This window comes from Haliotis asinina, chromosome 5 (genome assembly GCF_037392515.1).
Source record: "Haliotis asinina isolate JCU_RB_2024 chromosome 5, JCU_Hal_asi_v2, whole genome shotgun sequence".
Taxonomy (NCBI): Eukaryota; Metazoa; Mollusca; class Gastropoda; order Lepetellida; family Haliotidae; genus Haliotis; species Haliotis asinina.
In genome coordinates, this window is record NC_090284.1 from 34,982,856 (window position 1) to 34,992,519 (window position 9,664).

Genomic DNA, 9,664 nt, shown 5'->3' on the forward strand with positions numbered 1-9,664 from the left:
GATTCTGTAGAATCAACACAGACCACAGGACAAGGAGAGTATCAGGATTGGTTCTATGTGCATGGACTGGTTCGAGCCATCTTCATGTCACCTTTGTCATAAATATTGTTTTACTTTTGGGTATTATTTAGTTAAATAAAGAACATTTTTAACGTTAGTAACAATTATCTCGCAATGACAACACAGTTTTCGTCTGCGTGTTACAACAACCAACACGTTTCTGCATTCGATCAGTACATAAAGATCCTGTAAAGGCGCGCCAGATCAGAAGGTACCTTGGTCCTTAAACCTGCATGGCCTGTCATAGCAAAAGCTAAATTTGACGCACTGTGATTTATTGGGCGTAATACCTCGAGCTCTCGAGGGATTTGCTTCTTTAGGCTATATCTCAAGTCCGGCATTTCATACACATAGCCCAAAGGTCACATTCCAATTGGAAGATAAAACATCAAGACATCATGTGGACGGAAGACAGTCTAATGCGCATGTGTCACCATCCGCTTCCGGTTGATAAAATACTTCTGTGACGAGCGGAATGATCTACAATGAGACCTGAGTAATGGATGGCAGTTCCAGGGGCGTGTGACGTTCAGTTAGAAAGGATTCTGCCGACGGCGTTAGGGAAAGAGATTGTGCGCCTCCCCTTCCCCTAAATGAGTAAACACATCGAAGAATACCGATAATTGATTGTATGTTTACGTTGGAATATGTAACAAAAGAGTATCGCCTTTGCCCATCACTACCCTTTAAAACAGTTACATCCAGCCCGCCGGTAGAGGTCAAGGGGTTACATCCGTTGTCTCTGCAACTAGGTCGGTGTGCGGGTGGCCGTGTAAACTCGTTACAATAGAGCTCATTACAGCGACACAAGAAACTAGGTGTCGCTGACGTCATGAAGCATTAAAGTGATTTGAGTCTCGGCTTACCTAGAGATAAATTTCATGTGACGATGGATTACAGTTTCGTTTAACATGGCGTGAAAAAAAGTGTGACAATGCGACACCTTGTGATGAATTTTGTTTAGAATACAAGTTACGGTTATCAAAACAAGTCTCATGAATCAACTCGAAGTGAAAAGAAAGGAATTGTGGGATTATGTAAATGTGACACCGAGTATCCAGTTACTTCGTCACCGTCCTGCGATAGCTGGAATATCATCACTGTAAAACCTGCATATACCCCTACTTCCAGCTGACAGGTCGGCGCACATGGCTCCTGACTTCTCAAGGTATCGGCGGTCATACGTTACCATATTAGCTGCATACAGCAGTCAAGGCTATAGACAACTCATTCATGTTAATTAACGTTTGGACGCGAGTTCTTATCGATCAAAACTATACCATGGCAACAACAGCCTTAAGAAATACACGAGTGACTAGGTCTGTCAGTGTCATATCCAAGAAAGGTATTTCATATGATGACGACATGTTTCTGTGACTATTCAGTTTCTTCTGACATCGTTCAATGATTGACACAGATAGTGGATGAGTGAGTTGGTGTGTGGGTGTTATGGTGCATCCTGTTAGTCTGCTGGATATACACCATGCACTAAAGAGCTGGAGGTGGTGTACCCCATCTTTCAGTGCCCAGTCACAGTCCACACGTTTCTCAAAAACATATGTGATTTCTTGACATGGATTAGAACACCTAGTAAAATCATTATCATCATTATGTGACAGGTGGGCGTGTTCAAGCATCAGCGTCCGCAACATCCTCGTCATTATCAACAAGACAAATCAGTCGCGTCAGTGGATCTGACCTATATTCAGGAAGAAACTAGAAGACAATGCATATAATTCATCCACCACCCACTGAGACTCCTTTTGAAATATTCATGTATAGGACACAGTCCATCATCATATTTGCTACATAGAAGATATCTGTCACTTGAGACCAACAAAACAAAACCCAAACAATTCCAAGCCATTCGCCAATAACGAAGTAATGTATAATGTATTAGGGGCTCTGCTAGACAGAGTCTTGATGCTTGTGTCGCCGTCTCCAGGTAGCACTGCTACTTATGTATACGCCTAGGGGATGGCCGATTCTAGATTATTTAACTTTCACCAAAAGGGGGTATAAATTGTACTTAGAATCAATACTTTTCAATACTCTGTCTTGTGAGACAAGACAGTTTGTTATTCTGTTACGGGGTTTGGGGTAAGAGGTTGATGGGGTTGCTTGTATATGCATCAAAAACAATTTAAATAATTAGTCCCAAGAAATGCTTAAAAACATGCTTTTGTTTTTGATTGCTGCAGAAAAAACAAATGATCTATTATCAACAATACATCATGGCCAGATAGATTTTGGAGTGAGACACAAAAATAAAAAATTATTTACTAAGAGAGCGCGTTGACAAAGACAAAGTTTATCAGTCATGGCCTCTAGTCACAACCAGTCACGCTTCCAGAGGTAATATAAATTGATTACATTCTCTGTTTTATCCCCTGCCACTAGGTAGGTAGGAGTTGTGCAGATGGTTTGTTGTTAATCTGTTTTTTTAGGGTACACGACTACTGCTAGCAAATACCTACGTCAGATAATCCGGACTAAGCATACTGAGGGTTCGATGACATGCCAGACTGACCAGCCGAACCATGAGGTCCCTTTTCTGACCAGCACCACTGGTTGCTGTGGACCTGTACTTGAGACACCAGCGGCTCCGTGAAATAGGTGGAGATATGGGAATCTCGCTGTCTGTCTGTTTGTCAGGGTCTGTTGACGAAACAGAAGACTGAAACCATTCAGCCCTCCTAAATAATATGTGTACAGATGTCTGGCCATGGGTTGGTCCCTTTATATGTTTTGTAACTGTTTATATTCTTTCCGGTTTCCATCAAATAAACTTCCAGTCAGTGAACTGGCGATGAAGCAAGAAGTCATCGACTAGATGTTTGGATTTCCTTATCTTTCATATAGTTTTCTTATTCCGCGCAACTAAAACCAAGGCTGAACATTTGTCGACTTTTGATTCCGCATCTTTTAAGTGATACATCTGAGGATAGACACGTATTTCATGCTTGGAATTTACTGGACGCAATGGGAATGCAACTCAATAAATTATTTTCTGTATTCTCGTAACTTGTCACTAAACAACATGTTTTCTGCCATACAGAAGTGCCAGTGAATGTGTGTATTTCCTTATTGATTGAAATGCTGGTAGTGACGACTTCCCAACATGAAGTGGGAGATTGTGTGTTACGTCCTCGTGTTACTACATGATACAAATATGTGATGTAGGTAGTATAACGCACTATGTAGGTAGTATAACGCACTATGTAGGTAGTATAACGCACTATGTAGGTAGTATAACGCACTATGTAGGTAGTATAATGGACTATGTAGGTAGTATAATGCACTATGTAGGTAGTATAATGGACTGTGTAGGTAGTATAATGGACTGTGTAGGTAGTATAAGGGACTATGTAGGTAGTATAACGCACTATGTAGGTAGTATAACGCACTATGTAGGTAGTATAACGCACTATGTAGGTAGTATAACGCACTATGTAGGTAGTATAATGCACTATGTAGGTAGTATAACGCACTATGTAGGTAGTATAACGCACTATGTAGGTAGTATAATGCACTGTGTAGGTAGTATAAAGCAGTATGTAGGTAGTATAATGCACTGTGTAGGTAGTATAACGCACTATGTAGGTAGTATATATAATGCACTATGTAGGTAGTATAATGTACAATGTAGGTAGTATAATACACTATGTAGGTAGTATGACGCACTATGTAGGTAGTATAATGCACTGTGTAGGTAGTATAACGCACTATGTAGGTAGTATATATAATGCACTATGTAGGTAGTATAATGGACTATGTAGGTAGTATACTACACTATGTAGGTAGTATAACGCACGATGTAGGTAGTATAATGCACTGTGTAGGTAGTATAACGCACTATGTAGATAGTATAATGCACTGTGTAGGTAGTATAACGCACTATGTAGGTAGTATAACGCACTATGTAGGTAGTATAACGCACTATGTAGGTAGTATAATGCACTATGTAGGTAGTATAATGCACTATGTAGGTAGTATAATACACTATGTAGGTAGTATAATGCACTGTGTAGGTAGTATAACGCACTATGTAGGTAGTATATATAATGCACTATGTAGGTAGTATAATGGACTATGTAGGTAGTATACTACACTATGTAGGTAGTATAACGCACTATGTAGGTAGTATAATGCACTGTGTAGGTAGTATAACGCACGATGTAGGTAGTATAACGCACTATGTAGGTAGTATAACGCACTATGTAGGTAGTATAATGCACTGTGTAGGTAGTATAACGCACTATGTAGGTAGTATATATAATGCACTATGTAGATAGTATAATGCACTATGTAGGAAGTATAATACACTATGTATACGTAGGTAGTATAATGCACTGTGTAGGTAGTATAACGCACTATGTAGGTAGTATATATAATGCACTATGTAGGTAGTATAATACACTATGTAGGTAGTATAATGCACAATGTAGGTAGTATAATACACTATGTAGGTAGTATAATGGACTATGTAGGTAGTATAATGGACTATGTAGGTAGTATAACGCACTATGTAGGTAGTATAATGCACTATGTAGGTAGTATAATACACTGTCTCGGTGTTAAGACCCATCTGACATTCCAGGATATATTTGTAAGTGAGTGAATCATCGTGTTTTGATATCAGATTAATGAGACATAAGAGCGCCAAAGGACATGGGGAGAACGCTACCAGTTTGGTCAAGTCCAGGAACAGTCATAACGTAGAAGGGTGATAAACCAGTTACACTGACGAACCAAACTCCATAACTTAGCAGGTATTGGTGAGGGCACTCCATAACCACATGAAATTATGAATCGAGATTATCATCGAGCTGTTTGCCAATAGGTCTGAGATAAGCAACTGTTATATAGGTCGTCATCAGAACAACTAATCCTGTCTTGTCCTGACACAAAATATAGCATCAAGGCAAGAAATCATCATCTCATGAAGCTGTTATCGGCTTTCAGATTGGAAATGAGAATCATATATTGATGGTCGGTAATATTTTGTTAATACTTGCCCCTAACTGCCAGTCCCAGTGTGCAGAAGATTTGAACGAAGTGCCAATTTGAACCTGCACGAGCTCAATGATGAAGCGCTGAATCAATGAATCAACGCTACAGAGAACGTCTTAATAGCAGAATCATATCAATCTCATAAATCAAAACAATGTGCTGCCGATGTGTATAAGTATAGGTAACCAAATGAAACCCGTAGTGTTTATCATAACAATTGTCACGAGAAATAATAAAAAATATATGCCTTGCTGGAAGATACGTTTTGCATCAGACCTCGGTAGTCACCATACATATATGTTGAACAAAACGCTTCCATACTTCCTGATATACTGACAAAAAGTTGATGATCTATAATTTGGAGGATATTTTTTAGCAAACTCTATTTACTCTACAAATAAAAAATCCCTTCCGTAATTACTTTATTCGGTATAAAATATTTTTCCAGTGAAAAATATGTGTTTGACAGATTTATAAAAAGCAGTTAATATTATCATTTTATCACAATTATTCACTTTTTGTTCGGTCTGCAGACTCACATTGTCAGTGTGTTGGCATCATAATTCATCTCGATCATTAGAATATGGCAGACATGGTGCACAAAGAAACGCTGCATTACAAATACAACAAGGGTTCTTAGAGAGAACTAATATGTAGTTGCAATGTTCGTGTATATAGTACACACATTGCTCGAAACCAACTGTAAATACATCTGATAAGTGTCTGATAAAGGCAATACAAGCCGTCACTGATGGGGACATGGCACACCCCTGAAATGATTAATACAAATATCTATGAAGTTTCCATGTATTAAAACAGAATGCCAGAAATAACAGTACGCTCACCGTCAGATGACATTTCCAAGAAATACTAGGCATACTTTTGCCACATAGCTGTGTGATAAATGGTGGCAATCGTGAAAATTGTCATGACTAAAGTTATATGTGTATATGAATATATACAATGAATATTGATGTAAAGTTTGTGTTCTTGTACCAACATTGAAACCCCCTGTATTTTAGTCACGTTAGCTTCCCCACCATATGTACTTTTACTACACGTGTATCTGTCAACACTGCATAAATCAAAAGTAAAAAATAAAAATTACAAAAATCTCCAAATATGTACGTAATTCATAATGAATCAAGAAAGAATTTCCTGAACGGATACAAAATGTATTATTCAATTGTCATTTATCGATCTCATTAGTATTACATACATCCTACTGAAATGAACGATCTCCCACCCAGAAGAATGTTGGTTATCTATACTTCACGATAACCTATAATGATCAGTGGCAGTCAAACGGATATATTTTTACTTGGATTAAACGTTTCTATCCAACCTACCGGATAAAAAAACCCAACATATTTGCAACAAAACATCTCTCTACGATTGTATCCATCCTCCGTATACATCCTCATACATGTATTCCAAATTATTGTTACTTAACAGAGGATGGCGAAGCATCGAAAAAAGTACTTGCATTAAGTTGTTCAGCTTTGTGACCCCCAAGATGTACTGGAATGACAACAGAGGATTCTTTGATGACCTTCTATTTGGTTACATTTTGGGCACACTGAATAGTATCAGAAAGAAGCCTATTCCTCCATCCAACAAACTAATTACGGCCTCCATAACCCGAAGTTTGTTAAACGACATTGCATTATATAGAGTTCCCAAACTGGTTATTTCTGGACATCAGTGGAGATTTTATTGGGGGGTTCTTCATGGGGTGTTTATACAAGTGGGTTGAAGTGCCCATGCGTTATATGTCCGTAATAAACCTTTAATCCCTATTCAGCTTGAAAGCAATATTCCTCCGATTAAAATTCAATGTATATGGAGACAAACCCACAGCGATGAATTACCACAAAACGCCACATCTATCCCAGCTCTGTACAATAGGCTCGTCTAAGCTGCATTGAAATTCTAGTTAAAAATAATGCTGATTTATGTTGTAATATTCATGTTACATGAGAACAAAAACTGCACTTTCTCATAAGACGGTAGTGAAAACACATCATTTCACAGTAAAAAAAAACAAGCAACCGCCACACCCGAGTGAAGCGTCTTCGTGTCAAATCCTTTTTACGACATATTAAATCTAAACACCTCTTTATAAGGAAGAGTTTGTAGGAGCTGTACCTATGGAAATCTGCGGGATGAGACCTTCAGAAATTAGGCAGATGGTTCAGCTATCTACAGATAGGGGCCACACAGACACTTTGATAGGGTCTGGTTTTTGTGTTGCCCTAAACTGCTTCAAAACATTTAAGAACACCTTATATATGCGCACCGAACAGTTCATATTTTTTAGGCCAAGGATAAATTACATGGGTTTGTTTTCCTAAAGAATATAACTTAAACTTAGAGTGATTAATAAGAAATATCACCGATCATGCTCAATGCGTTTTAGACAATCCGTTGGTTATCAGTTTGGTAAACAATGGATTTATGTTTTTAGCTAAACTGGATTGATTGTGGAAAGTTATTCTCAGTCAATACTGTTTAATAAATATCTAACTTGTTTGACTTTTTGAAAAGACAAGCAGTGCAATGTGCATTGCCGACACTTTGCTAGTCCACTGTATTCACATCCTCCCCTGGCGTGAAGTATATTTCATGGTGAAATGGTTCATACACAGATGATCGTACTGTGAAGAAAATAGGCCACGTCTATATTTAACACTCCCTTCAATATTTCCACTCCTTTTCGTCACAATATATGATCAGTTTCTGTGACGATATGTACCTGCAAATTGTAAACCGCAGGTGAACCATGTTACAGGTTCCATTTAATTATAACAATTTCACTTAAAGATGCTAATTCAAAAATGAAAAATAAAAAAATAAAAATAAAAAACCCCAACAAAATAGCACATCAGTTTATATTGGACATCACTCTGAAATGAACGGCGACAATGATGTATTTGTAACTTAACACAAGTCATGCGAAAGTTATGCATGAATGTATTTATAGGAGAGCTCAGGGGTTGATACACGTGTACACCCTGAAGTAAATGGTTTTGTACTCAGTTGTTTTCGGGCATGGGTGGTAACTAAATACTAGTATCTATTATTGTTTGAGTTGAAACCTACACGCTGTATTCATCACTACTGGTGCTGACAGATATGTACCAACACGTATTTCTGTGGGTGTTATCTACAAATTACCAATTTTAATTAATGTGCATGGTTGAAACATCTTGTCATATTAGTATAGCTACACCGGACATATGCTGATAATTGCGTCAACGGCCACTTAATACTGACACATAACTTCAGTATTTGATATTGTTGAAGAGTTAAAAATAAAATTTAGAACATTCTTCTTGAAAATCTCTTAGAATATATAAATCCAAGCAGTATATCATTCCAAGAAAGAAATAGTAAAACATTCAGTTAAAAAAACAAATCGTGTCCAGTGTATTTAAACTTCATTACAAACAAAATGGGAAGGAAAACAATATGATATTCACAATCAAATAAGAACTTAGACAAAAAAAAAAAAAACCCACTCGTCCGTTTTCCAGACCCTTTTCGGGTAATGATAAACTTTTTTAACTTCAAGTTTGAAATACTGACAAAAGGCGGAGACACTTGTGTCACTGGTCAGTACCAACCGTACTTACACGACACACTTTTTGAAGAAATACCATCATAGTGAAAAGTATTTTTTTCGGGGTATAAAACGGGTACCTCATGTTATTTCAATTCAATCATTTTACAAAGATGGATACAACTGTTTCACCTAACATTATGAAAAACGATTATGAATATATTATGAAGATGATAATGTAGAGCATAGATTAGCTACTATTTTAGTAAATAATGTAACTGGATTGAAACAACCCCATAACATTCTCGTTTTATGAAGTGTCAGCGTCAGTAACCATGTTATTGATCTCACCGGAAGCCTGATCGAAGGGAGGCTACTCTAGCCTCATACTTAATATTCGATAATATGCAAACTTCGTGCAGTTTCGCCGATCGAGACTGCGTGTGCAGGAGAGTAAAGCCTTACACTCATTAAAGGTATAATTTATTGTAATTCATTCTTTATTTTCCCACACACATCTATTCAAGCCCACGAGACAATGCGCATTATCCAGTCAGTCTTATGTAATGGCGACATGAACACCGGTCAAACATAATCACACCGGCAGGTGAAATACTCAAATTTGATGACAGATGTACAACCTACCTTGCAACAAGCACTTGGACTAAGTCGATCCTGGTAAATTGCAAACCCGTTGCTTCTCCCCTCTGCTTCCCTAGCCCGATGTTTCACACACCAAAGATATACACGCCTCAATATAAGATCACCAGGAGGTTGCACGAGCACCGACAAAAGCACGTGCCATATGAAATTCATGTTGACATCAATCGTCCAAAAAGTTGCTTGACGTGCAAGAACTGTGATGTTCTTTCTGAAGTGATAGGTGATCTAGTTGATATATTCAAACTTTACAAAATAAAATACAACTTTGAAACTGAAATATGAGGTGGCATTTTAGAAGCTGGACGTCAGATATAGCAAATATATATATGGATGACAGATTCTTTAATTCGGCAGGCGAAACGTCGT

The 9,664-nt window shown here is 37.8% G+C and overlaps 1 protein-coding gene across 2 annotated transcripts in view; it reads right to left on the reverse strand.

Moving 5' to 3' along the window:
* Positions 1-9,442, reverse strand: part of LOC137284156 (paired box protein Pax-2a-like) — a 150,943-nt gene extending 141,501 nt beyond the window's left edge. Inside the window, exon 1 of one of the 2 annotated variants that reach the window (XM_067815867.1) lies at positions 9,281-9,442. The gene's annotated coding sequence lies outside the window, so the exon portion shown is untranslated. The remainder of the gene's footprint in view (positions 1-9,280) is intronic. The other variant, XM_067815866.1, reaches the window with a different exon arrangement.
* Positions 9,443-9,664: the final 222 nt, after the last annotated feature.